A 14279-nucleotide genomic window follows, 5' to 3' on the forward strand; every position below is an offset into this window, starting at 1 on the left:
ACACTGCTGCAACTCCCATTCGGATAGTGTGTGCATGGGAGGGGGGTACATACAAACCCCCTCGTTTTCAGCCACCAATACAGCCCATTTTCTAGCTCTGATAGGAAGAGCATCCATGAACCCCTGTCCCTTCAAATAGTTAAAGTACCTATAGCCACATTCCCAAACAAAGTACTGTAAGGAAAACATTGAATTGCATAATTCCTAACCATTGCAAAACTATAGACCAAGTACTTGACACTAGTCTCACTCAGACACTCTCCAAATAAAATTTAATTCTCTTAATGCTTTGAGGTCTTCACTATAGACTTAAGGCTAACATTTTTAGACACCAATGTGTAAAGGTCTTTAAAAACTAGCATCTAAGAATAGCAAATATACCTGTAAACTAGTCTTTGTGCAGCCAACTACACCAAGTCTAAATTCTTCAATGCTTTTAAATCATCTCCTTTCTCCTTTGGTGCAGCTAACTGCACCAAGTCTAAATTCTTCAATGCTTTTAAATTATCTCCTTTCTCCTTTGAATCTGCACGAACTTCTAAAGAAAACAAATGTTTTCTTCCTTCAAGCTTGACCTCCTCAAAGTAGTCAAATAATGTCTTTTTAGCCATCTATAGTAATATAAAAAAACATGTTTTTAGTTTCTCAAATTTAAAGGCACAACATATGGCAGTTGAGATTCTCAAAGTAAGCCTAATATTACGCACAATCTATAATGATGATCACCCCGAGGAAGGCCAAAGGATTCTAGTAGCCTTATTTGACTCAAGCAAGGACATCCAATATGTCTTTGTGGCCAAACAAACATTACAAAGGGCAAGCATGTTTAACTTCTCCAATGTGACATAGCTGTCACATTGGAGACATAGCTGTCAGAATCCCACTTTAGAGAGAATAGTTTCTCTCGCCACTCACCTCCTAGCTTGGGATCAATGATATTAAGAATCTACAATCAATCTTTTAAGTTTAGAGCCATCAATTAGAAGAGCTTTGCTCAATTTATCCGAAAATGAGAAAGACGCTCAATTAAAAATGTAAAAATAGCAGAAGTCTTTACCGTTGATATCCTCTCTCCATAACGTGAAGCGAGCTCATTGACATAGGTCTCTTCTGCCTTCTTCAACTCACTTTGAGACAAAGTAAGCTTTACTTGATCCGTTTTCTTTGCAAGAGCCTGAATTATTTGAACCTTTTTAAGACAAACAAGAACCATTCAAATTTTAAGATGATTGAAAGCAATGAAAACATAGGAATGCGTATTGTATACTTACATTATAAACAAGTTTTGCCAAGTAACGCCTTGTCAAAGGGTACCAAGGCTCGAAACCTTTTGTATTCTTTCTCCTGATTTGTGCAATCAACTTTTGATCTCTGTCTGGCAAGTCTCTCAAATAGTCATCTGCACTTGCCTTTCACAGATATTTGCACAATTGACAATTTCGTCCCTCAAGGTTGTTGTAACTAATGCATGTGTGTTTAGACTACTCAACCAAAGAGACTTAGTGAGTCATGGAAGAAGAAAGACTTCATTAGCAACATTCAAACAAAATACAAAAGTGGTAAACACTTACACATTCATCCTTTGCAAGCTTGATAGAAGAGCAATTTCGCTTACTTTTGTGGGATCAATCACTGTGCAAAGGACTCGACATTGTTTACCTCTATTTATTTCATATGACTCCTTGATAGCCTGCATCCATGCAACTGTGCGATGATTGCCCTCCCAGACAAAAAACATTTTTCTAGACAAAACTTGTAATTCCTGTTTTTTCTGTCCTCAGAAACAACTCTCTCCTCATGGGAACAAGTCCATACAGAGACAATAAATGCACCCTTCTCTGCAATGTACCCCTCTCTTCCAAAAGCTGTTTTTAATCCACTCGCATCATCTCTCAAACCTCTAACCCTGGCATAGGGTATCAATCTACAAAGAGGAATGGGAGTGTTGCATGACGAATGAAGATCAATACAAGGATGCAACAAAAAAGACACTAAGGGCTCTTGAAAAGAGTTCCAAGTTGTAGATGAATGTGGGAGAGGGCTTGACAATAATCCCACATGGGAACTTTTTGGAGTTCTAGAATTTTTGTATAAAAGGTGGCCCATTTGAGAGCTAGAGAGCACTCTTTGGTCATTTGGTTGAGAGGCTCGTAGAGAGAGCTTGCTCCATAGCTCCTTCTCAAGTGCTCTCCCAAGGCTCTCCATCTCCATTCTTGCTTCAATCTTGTACTCTCAATTCTCTACATTTTCAATGATATGAGGTTTTGGTCTACACACTTGCTAATCTAGATTTCTTAATGATGTTTTGATTTGTGAGTTGTAGAGTGCATGTGATGAAGCTTGTGCATGAAATGATGTGTAGTTGAGGCTTGTGTGATAGCTCTTTGCATGTTAGGTTCTTTGCATAAGTTGCATTTTTATGCTTAAGTGTAGCCTAATCTTGATGCTTTGATTATGTAAGATTGATTGCTTGAGTGTTGAAGAAGGATTGAGTAGGACTAGAAGTCATTAGTGTGTGGTTAACTCTTCTTCTCCCATTCGGGATAGCCTCTATGCGCTAACCGGGTTGCATTCACGGATTGACAAGTGTGTGGGTTGGAGTGTAGCCTCTGCTATGCTATGATGTCCCAAACAATGGCGCCGCTGCCGGGGAACGCACATCTAAGTTAGTGAAGGGTGTTAACCATTACTTCTTACTAAGTGCTCCATTGATTGCAAAATCGTGGATTAGGGTAGATTAGAGTAGAGTTTGCAAGGGCATCGAGTGTGTGATCTCAAGGGCGCCTTGTGTGTTTTCGGTTTTTTGATTAGAAGCAAAAAAAAAAACAAAATTAATTAAAACCTCATTGCGGTAGAGAAATCCCGCCATTAATCAGATTTATGCACTTTCTGTTTTTGCATCTTTGACGGGGTTGGCGAGAGGTTGGTAGGAGGTGTTGGAGGCGGTTTTTTATTTTTTATTTTTTTTTATTTTTTTTTAAAAAACATATACATAGAAAGAGGCTGCAGTAAAGAAAAAAAGGAAAAATATATATATATATAATTATATATATATATTTCTTTTATATATTTATTCGTTGGCTGTTGTAGACAGGCGAAGGACCGTTGGGGCGTCAGCTGAAGGGAGGGCGAAAGACTGTTGGAAGGGCGCAGCCTGTAGACGGTGGTTGATAGAAGCGCTGGAAGACAGCTTTAAAATATATATATATATATTAAATTAACTGGAAGAGTCGGCATCGAGTGCTGCACTGGGGGGCGCCTGCAGAGGGCGCAGCCTGCAGGACGGCGGTGGAAGAAGCGTAGGAGGCATATATATATATATATGCAACTGTGTAAGGCGGCCTTTAAAAAAATATATATATATATCTAAATATATATTTTTATATACTGCAATGGGCAGCAGCCGGCAGAAGGTGATGGATATTAGGAGGCGGCAGAAGGCGATGGAGTATTAGGCACCGGCAGAAGGCGACAGTGAGTGAGGCTGGAGGAGGTCCAGTCGGCGGCAACAAGAAGCTGAGTCAACAAGCAACGCGTGTAGCGCTACACGGCGAAGGCGCCAGCGCTAGGCGAAGGGCCGCATCAGTCGAGGAGTCGACAGTGTGGAGTGGACGACGGCGGTTCTAAGGCAGAGGCGCCTGCAGTGGGAGAAGCAGTAGACGGCACCTGCACTGTGAAGCGACCAAACACCTATTATTGAAGTGCAGCAAGAGGCGCCTGCAGTGGGAAGCCAGGCAGCTGGAGGCGACTGGCAAGAAGGTGCAAGAGGCCGAAAAAAGAAACCTAGAGCTGGCCATTAAAGAGGTCTGACGGAGGCACGTGAAGGTGAGCGGCGAGCGGTGGAGCGTGGAGGATAAGGTAGGTGAAATTTTCCCATTTTTTATTTTTTTATTTTTTTAAATTTTTCATGTTTTTTTTATATTTTTAAATAAAAAACAAAAAAATAATATTTTTTTTATTAAAAAAAAGAAAAAGAGATTAAAAAAGAAAAAGAAAGAAAAAAGAAAGAAAAATAATTAAATTTAGAAAAAGAAAGAAAAAAAGGGAATAGAAAAAATTTTTTAAAAAAAACAATTAAATTTAAAAAAGAAAAAAATAATTTTTATTTTTTTGAATCCATTGTTCATTATTTAAATTTTTGCATAAGTAAAGTAGTGTGCATTTTTTATTTTTATTTTTGTAAGTGCATAATTAGTAGATTTATATTTTTGTAATTAGGCACGAAATTTATTAGTTTAAAAAAAACAAAACAAAACAAAAGGAGAAAAAAAACAAAAGAAAACAAAAGAAAACAAAAGAAAACAAAAGAAAAGAAAATTTCTATAAATTAAGTGTTTTTTAGGAGTCTACTTTTTTGCATAATTTGTAATTCTTCATTTTTTTAGTTTTTGTAACTTTGTGCATAAGTAGTATCTTTTTTAGTGTGATTCATAATTTTTGTAATTAATTTTTTTTTTAAAGTAAAAATCATAAAATCATTAAAAATAAAAAAAATCATTAAAAAAAATAGATAGTTACACCACACATACTCATTTTAGTTGCATTTAGTGATTAGGTAGGTTAATATATATATATATATATATATATACATATATATATATATATATACATATATATATATATATACATATATATATATATATATATATATACATATATACATATATATATATATACATATATATATATATACATATATATATATGTACATATATATATATATACATATATATATATATATATATATATTATTTAAACAAAAACAAAAACAAAACAAAAACAAAAACAAAAACAAAAACAAAACAAAACAAAAACACATAAAAAAACCAAAAAAAATTGACCTTATGCACTTGCGGTCGGGACGTCTTGTAGATTCTGCCATAGGGCCTAGGGCATCTTCTAGAGTACCTACGCAGGAAAGTGGGACCCAATCGGTAGGAAATTTGGCAGATACTGCTGAAACCCTTTCTGAATCCCAATCCGATACCCTTTCCTCCAGAACAACTAGTTCATTGTCCATGGACAATCTAGGGCCGACAAATAGTCATCCCGTAGCCCCAAATAGAACACCCACAAGATCCTTTAATCCATTTGAAGCCGACACCATGGGGTTAACACTCAATCTGAGACTCCAATATGTCTACACAAATGCTCATGGAACTAAGATCTTTAGGGATCCACAACAACGGTATCTTGTTAAGATCGCATACATTTTCTCAGAACTTGATAGAGCACCTCTAGTCAATGACCAGGGTAACATGTACATGGGCGGAGATGGTGTTCGCTACGAAGTCACCTACCACCCAGAAAAGGTAGACAAATTAGGGGAGCTCTCAAAAACCGAGTTCTTAGACTTATCAGAACTTTCCAGAGCAAGGGAGTCTAGAGATGACTGGCTCATTGAGCCGGACATGCCTGGACCATCCAATGCCCAGTCCTCAAAACCATCCATAGATGATTTACTTCTTGTAGATCTAAATTTGGAAAGGGATAGGAAAGGCAAGAGCAAAATGGATCAGGGGGCTGAAAGCCAATGGGAGTTTGTACGACAAATTCTAGTGACAAAGGTCTTACAGGATGATCCACTTCAAGAGGTCTATAAGGACTCGTTAGAGGGATATTATGCCACAACTAGGTTGCCACAGCTAGATCTTCCTCTAGCTCATGTGGTGGTAGTTGAGAAGCTTGCAGGACACATGAACAGAATAATTGATAAATGGGCCAATGAATACCGAACCTTAGATTGGAAAGAGATTCGGGAACTCACGTGGAAAGGACAACCATTATTCATGGAAGTGTTCTCAACAAATACAGCCAAACCAGGAGAGATAGCCTTTCTTGGAGAAACTGTTGCTCCTCCCCTACGAGAGTTCACTAGAGAGGGACCTTCAACATCCAAGTGGACCACTGCTAGTAGCCCAACTCTAGCACCAAGATATCGTCCTACACTAAATGTGCGACCACAGGTCACACCACACCAACATCTTTCTCACTATAACAATCGGAGGGTAGGGGAGCCAACTCGGCCTCCCATTAATGCACCTCCGGAAATGCGGGTGACAAGATCTTTGGAGGGGTTTGGTGAGGTTGGTAATAGGGTACCCACACCAATTTTGGAAACATGTGGACCATCTTTCCAAAGAGAGGAACAATTCCCACTGAGAGTGAGAGGCCGTAGGCCCTATGATGAGTATTCAAGACAAGTAAGGCCATTAACTCTTCAGAAACTCGTAAAGAAGTATGAAGGGTCGGGAGATCCATACGACCATGTAGCAGCATTTAGGCAAGCAATTCGAGCTGAGCAAGTGGCTGACAAGCATACTCAAATTGAAGGATTTGGACTCACTCTTGAGGGAAAAGCCCTGGCTTGGTTTCAGGCATTAGAGGCTTCAGACAAATCTTCTTTACGAGTTTTGGAAGAGAGATTCATTGCTGCTTTTTCCTTGATGGGAATTCAACATGACACGGTAGCACACATCTACTCTTTCAAGCAAGGCGAGAATGAGAGTGTTAGAGACTATGTAAACAGAATGAAGCAGTACATTAATTGTTGCCCAGAAGATGAGAAGCCCGCCCAAAGTCGATTAATTTCTCTCTTCTTAAAAGGACTCAAAAATTCAACACTGCATACACATCTCTATGCGAAGAAGCATACAAATTTCAATGAGTGTTGCCATGATGCTATGGATTTCACCGATAACTTCAAGTTCCAAGATGGGTCTGGCCCAGAGGTGAAACCTAGAGATCAGTGGGGAGATGACCAAAGTTCAGGGTCTAGCGCGCTAGTAAATCCAGACCAGATAGCTAACCTAGTACTACGGAGATTGGGACAGACCTATCGTCCACCCATGCAGCCACAACAACAGCAGCAGAGAATGAGGAGTGTACTTCCTACAGGTCCTCATCTTTGTGGAGCATGTGGCGGTAACCATAAAACAGAGGAATGTAATACCTTTTCTCCTCTAGTCACAAACCAACCCACAAAAAAGTGGTGCCAAGCCTGTGCTTGGAACTTTACCCATACCACACAGGAATGTACTCGCATTGCGAGAATGAGACAGGAACGTGAGTAGCCAAGGGGTGGAGTGGCTCCACAAATGTATCAACAGTATACTAATTTTGAACGTAAGCCACCGATGGCACAAGAGCAAGCACGACCTGTTCTTGGTGCTCAACCTCCTGCTCCAGGGACTGCTCCTGTGAGGGTTGTTGACTACGACAATTCAAATATGTGTAGAGACTTGGTAAACCCAGGCTATGTGGAGGAGGAATATGTATCATATTCATCCAAGGAAAATCTCTTTGAAAGTTCCACATACCCAAGCCCAGCACTAGACACTCAATCGGGGGAACAAAACTCTTTAATGTTGCTAGGCGGCTACCAACCTAGGACTCCAGGCCCCTCAGGTCAATGGCAGCCAAGGAAAGTAGAGGCCAAACCAATGGGCCCCTGAGTGCGGAGAACCCCATTGGGCTCGTGATTGTCCACATCGCTCAAGGCAAGCATCTCGGTCCAATACAACAGTACAACAGTTTCCACCAATTGAAAGATATTGTCTAGGGTGTTGTGTCGAACACTTCCCAAAGGATTGTCTGCTGAAACCACATGAGGAAGGCACCTCTCAACCAAAGGTCTCACTCAACCTTGTAGGCGCAGTTCCATCACCACCTTCATCTGAGAATGAGGATGTCGTGCCACTTAGAGTCATGACTAGATCACAGACACGAAATGCCGAAATACAAACGGATGAGACACCTCGAACTAGGGATGCAAAGACAAATCTAGTGGACAAGACCCTACAGTCCAATAGAAAAAAAACCACTCGGAGGAAGAAGAACCGAAACAAGCAAACTAAAAGTACATCCACTAGTTCTCAAGAAGACTCTAAACAAAACATGAGGGATAAAACTTTTACATCCCAAGAAGTGCATGAGGAACAACAACCTTAACCTGGGCCTAGTGTTAAACAAAATGAGGCTAGTACGACTGAGGATAGTTCTGGGGGTTCTGTTTTTGTGGATAAAGTGAATGAGACTCTAGAGGCCATCATTGATGCTCATAGAAGTCGCATTGCAGCTTTATCTGAGCTACCCAAGAAGCTTCAAGAATACCCAAACCCTCGTGAGGAGAAGATCAATCTAGCTGTACATCAGCAACTTATTAGGGAAGCTCAGTCAATACTTGAGGGACCACCACCACCTATTCCTCGGGGCCCAACCTCACTTAAACCAACATTAGAAACCATACCGGAAGTGTCATCAAGTCGGGAAATGAAAAGTGAGCTCATTTCACAAGCTCATAGCGAAAGGTCTGCACCAATTGACACCCAATTGAAAGGGGGTAATCTGCCACCACCTAGCCTTGTCTTCCCATGCAATGATGAAGTTATTGATGCTAATGAGGACATGGCAAATGAGATGTGGGCTGCAGTTCATGAGAAAGTTAATATGTCTTCTATTAGTTCGCCTCCATTCTCTGAGGTGGATTTTACCAGAGGCACGGAAAACAACTTTAGATGCCCAAGCATCCAGGAGGAAGTTCAAACAATTGTTTCTCCTAGAAGTAAGCATACAATGAAAACCTTACCATCATATCTGGGAGAATATGAGAACTGTTCTCAAACCTTGAGGATACCCTCCATGCATAAAAGGTTGACAAAGGAGAAAGATATGAGTATGGTGCAAGCTATTTTGTCAGCACCAGTGGCTTGTACCTTACCTTTGCTTGATTTGATAAAAATTCAACCTGAGTTGTGGAATGATATTGCCACATGTTTGTCAGAGCAGGTATTGCTACAAAAGGGTCACCATGAGTGTACTATACACCCTGAGACAAAGCATGTAATGCCAGTTCCTATCAACAAAGCAGAAAAATTTTGTGAGGACGATCAGGGAAATGCTACCCTCCCATTAGAAGTGCGAAAAGTATCTTCAACTGCAATACTTGATAGTGGCGCAGGAGTGGGCATTGTGACAAGGTCCATTTGGGAAAAGTGGGGCAAACCAGCTATTAGGAGTACCAGGATGCGCTTGCAGCTAGCAGATGGAAGCTTAGAACATCCCCTTGGGCTACTTGAGAACATATTGGTCACCACATGTGGGATTGAATATGAGCACACCTTTGCAGTAGTGGATTTTGGAAAACATCCAAACTACGAGTGATATTGGGTGGACCATTCATGCGACAATTTCAAATGATTCAAGATTGGGGATACAATTATTTGTACCTCCGACATGATTCTGTCATCACAAGGGTCAACCTAAGGAATCACTCATATCGTGATGTAACAAGGTCTCCAATAGATGAGTTTGATTCTGCTTCATCTGAGGGCTCAAGAGTTACATTGTTCGATGGACGAGAAGATCTGTGGATGTGTGGAGCCTCATGTAGGGATTTCAACACTGAGAGACTTAAGGGTAATCGAAGTGTATCAGATGAGGCATACATTCCACAACCCTTCCCTGAGCATTTAATTGATCCACTAGAATGGAGTCATGTCCTTGCGACATTATCGACATGTGCTTTACCGAAGCCAATTCAATTTTGTGACTCAGATGGATATGATATTATTCCTATACGAATGGTACAACCACGTGCCCTTCTAGATGATTTGTACTACGGGGATGTAGCCACAACAGCATTGCATGAAGAGGAAGTCTCTGCTACTACACGAGCTTTATCGTGTCAAAGGGGTAATGTTTCTACCTTACCCAACCCACAATCAAAATCTGCTCTTGAAGCTCCAAAACAAATGATGTGGATAATTGATGAGTACTCAAGTGAGGGCCATGGCTGGCATGTTCCAACTACTCTAGTTGCTGCTCAAAGAAGGCCAGGTAAGAAGGAATTATCAATGTGGCTACCCAAAGATGCGTACAAACTTGTACCATCTAGTCCAGTTGCTAAGCCTCTTAAGAAGCACATCATTTCGAAGCCTAAACCTCGGATTGTTACTCGATGGGTCCCAAAACATGTTCTTAAAGCACAAGGCTATTATGAGGGTGCAACAGCAATTTGGCTTCCAAAATGCCATGCTTTGCTAGGGGTAAAAGAGTGTTTAAGAAAGATTCCAAAAGCCACCCTTGATTTTCCATATCAGTGGGTGCAAAAGAAATCAACACAAACTCTTCAAGAAAGGAAAGGTGGCTGTGATAGCACCTACAAAACTACTTGTGTTGATCTTCCGAAAACATGTATTGAAACACCGGTTGTCCCGATTTCTCCTTGTTACACAATTCAACCATCAACTTGTGTACCTACGACAAGTCCAAATGAGTCTCATTTGAGCATCGATTCTAGTATTTCAATGCCTAAATCCTCTTATCTTGCTCAAATTCCAAGACAATTGCTAAAATCCCCACCTAAAAAGGATATACCAAAAACTAAAGATAAGGCATTAACACTACAATTAAAGCTCTTTGGTAAATCAATGTTTGAATAATGTAGTTCCTTATGCCTTTAAAAGATGTGTTCTCTTTGAGATAATCTTGTTTTTTATTGGAATTGTCATGATGGATATGAGTGTTCTAAATTTCATTGTTCTACGTCCAGATAACTCCTGATGGATATTTGGCGAGATACATGTCCACCATGCATTGACCCTGATAGTACTCGACCAGATCATCGCGGGGGTTATAGTGCTCCTCCGTTTCAAACACATTCTAGGTACTTCTATGCTCCCTTAGGTGAAAATTGCTGTGGGCATCACTTTGTCACGTTATTCTATCAACAGCATCACCCATTTCCACATTGTCAAGAGTGTGCACGGCTCGTATTAGAAGAAGCTTCACATATTTGTTGGATATGCCGCTCTTACTTTAGACGATATGGCATGGGCTTAATGAAGCAAATTGTGGGAATTACACCCCAACGCCATAATCTTCTTAATGTGAGAATACCAGAGAGAGGACCAAATCAACGTAGATTACTTGAGGAGGTTCAAGCACAACAATGGAGGGATACAAGCTTAAATGACTTGCAACCACCGATCTTGCAAGCCCTCCTTCCCCAAGCCTCAACATGTCAATATTGGATAAATATGAGTACCTATATTGCGCAGTTCCAAAATCGAAACTGTCTGATTAACCTTCCCATAGAACCAATGCCATATTATAGTGAGGAAGCACTCCTTCCTCTACCACCTTCTCCAGCGGCCAGTTTTTGTGAGGGGTTGTCCCTGCATCCTGAGGAAATTGATACCATCTTTCCAGCAGACGAGGACACGGATCCACCACCAGCGCAAGGGTAAGTTCAACGACTCCACAATAAGATCGACAAGCCAGGGCACTTTTCTCCCATTGGGTTTTTCCCCTCGGCTATATTCGGTGTTTGGCACCAATGGCAAATTTTATTATATTCTTTTCTTTTCTTGTTTGTTAATAAAAAATTTACAGAGATCTTCGCTAAAACAAGAGCATCAAACACGCCCCAATAGTCCACCTATCGTGCACACAAATTAGGAAGGGGGGAGACATGCTACGCCTACAAAGATCAAGGAGGAGCAATCTGCACAAAATCAGCAATGCATCAATGCAAACGAACAACATCAACAGGGCACTACAACAGGTGTATTCAAATCTTAATCTTTATTTCTTTATGTGCTCTTATCTTTCGAATATATGGTTTGCATGTTCACACAATGTTGGCTGGTTTAAGTTTTTGATTAGTTGTTAAAATATGGTGAGTGAATTCTAGACTCTTAGAAGACTTAGTAAAAGATATTTCTATCTAAAGACAGTGTAGGATATATACCAAGGGAATATGCCAAGTTCTTATGCTTTCAAGGTATATTAGTTATCCTTAGTGGTAGCTACCTCTTAGATATGAGCTAGGTGCTAGGAGTAATAATAATTTATAAAAAAATTATACCCTTTAAAAAAATAAAAAATAAAAATATGTACAAAGTAAATTGAGACATGACGTGTCTACAGCCATGAGAAATGCTTGGTAGGACCTGGGGTTGTCTTAGCACCTTGGGGCCGATGCCTTGGTTTCCATGGGGTGAACACTGATGTCTAAAAGCTTCAGAAAAAGACCTTTGAGGAATCTATGGCCTTGATGGATGTTGGTAGGACTCTCTGGGGTACACTATGGGCCCTCGAGACCGATGCCCTCATCTTCAAGGGGTACTCCTTATGTCATAAAAGAAAGAAAAAGGGTCTGTCGCCCTTGAGATACTTAGCGGTCTTTAGATTCTCTTGGCGGAGGTCTCTTGGCCATTGCTTGGGTCTCTTTGGGATGGAACCTTAATCTTTATCACCTTCTACACACACATCAAAAAAGAAAAAGAAAAAAAAACACAAAGAGAGTTCCAATCACCTTTGCTCATATTTAGGAGTAGGTTTGCCACTTAGGAATAACTTCCATACTTGTAGGACATTGAGACTGCGGTCATAACCGGCGGTGTACAAAGCACACTTGCCTTTGCATAGCACTATCTACCACTTAAGTCTCACTTTGACTAGTCTTTACTCACCTATTTTAGTACTCATTAAAACTTTAATCAGCCTTGCACTTGTATGCTCACGTGTGAAATTATCATTGCTGGTTTTTCTTTTCTTTTCCTTTTTTTCAATAAGAGACTTTACTTGTATCCATTGTTTTTTTGTTGCAGCTCTTGCTACTACCGCGCTCGAGGATGTGCGCAAAATAGGAAGGGGGGAGTGTTGCATGATCAATACAAGGATGCAACAAAAAAGACACTTAGGGCTCTTGAAAAGAGTTCCAAGTTGTAGATGAATGTGGGAGAGGGCTTGACAATAATCCCACATGGAAACTTTTTGGAGTTCTAGAATTTTTGTATAAAAGGTGGCCCATTTGAGAGCTAGAGAGCACTCTTTGGTCATTTGGTTGAGAGGCTCATAGAGAGAGCTTGCTCCATAGCTCCTTCTCAAGTGCTCTCCCAAGGCTCTCCATCTCCATTCTTGCTTCAATCTTGTACTCTCAATTCTCTACATTTTCAATGATATGAGGTTTTGGTCTACACACTTGCTAATCTAGATTTCTTAATGATGTTTTGATTTGTGAGTTGTAGAGTGCATGTGATGAAGCTTGTGCATGAAATGATGTGTAGTTGAGGCTTATGTGATAGCTCTTTGCATGTTAGGTTCTTTGCATAAGTTGCATTTTTATGCTTAAGTGTAGCCTAATCTTGATGCTTTGATTATGTAAGATTGATTGCTTGAGTGTTGAAGAAGGATTGAGTAGGACTAGAAGTCATTAGTGTGTGGTTAACTCTTCTTCTCCCATTCGGGATAGCCTCTATGCGCTAACCGGGTTGCATTCACGGATTGACAAGTGTGTGGGTTGGAGTGTAGCCTCCGCTATGCTATGATGTCCCAAACAGGGAGGGCAGTCAAAATAGCTAAATAACCTAGTTTTCCTTAAGATATCCTCTCCCTTATCCATATATATATTTACCTCCTCTCCACTATCATCCAACGGTGCAATCTCAGGCCGCACAATATAAGGTACAATTTGTAAACATGCTTCTACCTCTCCCAACCGGGTTGACTCTGTAAATCTCCCAACCCATCATCGGGTTGACTCTCTACCTCCAATCCAATGTCTGTTACATCGTAGTCTCAGCCACTCTACTGATAGTGTCTAGTGTATCTGCATGGGAATCTTCAATATCCAAAGAGGTCGAAGTAATATTCCTCAAGCTACTTGCTCTTTTTCTACCTCTTTTAGCTCGAGATGAAGCCTTTGAGATCAGGCTGAAAGCACAAAGTTATAATAAAATAGTGTATGAAATAAAGGAGATGTAAATAACTCATGACAATTTCAACCATTCATTTCTTATATCAAGACATACCTCAATGGTGGTTTCCTGGAAGCCTTTGGTGCCATGACTACTTTTATATTTTCAATCTCTCTATGAAATTGTATCTAGAAGGCATATAGAAAAAATTAATAAAAAAGTTATGAAGAGCCACTAGGAAAAAAGATATGAATGTGTTTTCATTTTTTTGTTTTGTATCATACACTTCACAATTCTTTATATCATGGTAAATTGATGGATAATATCCATGCAAAAAGACTAAACTAACAAGAAAAAGTTTGAGCTCACTCCCTTATTTTAACTTACAAGCAAAAGTACTGCTATCAAAAAAGAGACTCTAGACTCTCTCTCTCTTTGGCCCTAAATAGCCGTGCCCTATTTAGGGCTAAAGAGAGAGAGAGAAAGACAGGTCAAGCATGGTGAAGATGGAAGCAATGGCCGGCTTCACATTTGAGATGTTCGGGGTGATTGCCAAACTGAGAGGGAGATGGCAAA

The 14279-nt window shown here is 40.2% G+C and overlaps 1 pseudogene; it reads right to left on the reverse strand.

Annotated features, from left to right (window-relative positions):
* Positions 1 to 407: 407 nt before the first annotated feature.
* LOC147628987 (uncharacterized) lies at positions 408 to 13852 on the reverse strand (annotated as a pseudogene).
* Between the last annotated feature and the right edge of the window lie 427 nt (positions 13853 to 14279).

The sequence above is a fragment of the Cibotium barometz genome, chromosome 18, assembly GCF_041138505.1.
Source record: "Cibotium barometz isolate CiBa-2024 chromosome 18, ASM4113850v1, whole genome shotgun sequence".
Classification (NCBI taxonomy): Eukaryota; Viridiplantae; Streptophyta; class Polypodiopsida; order Cyatheales; family Cibotiaceae; genus Cibotium; species Cibotium barometz.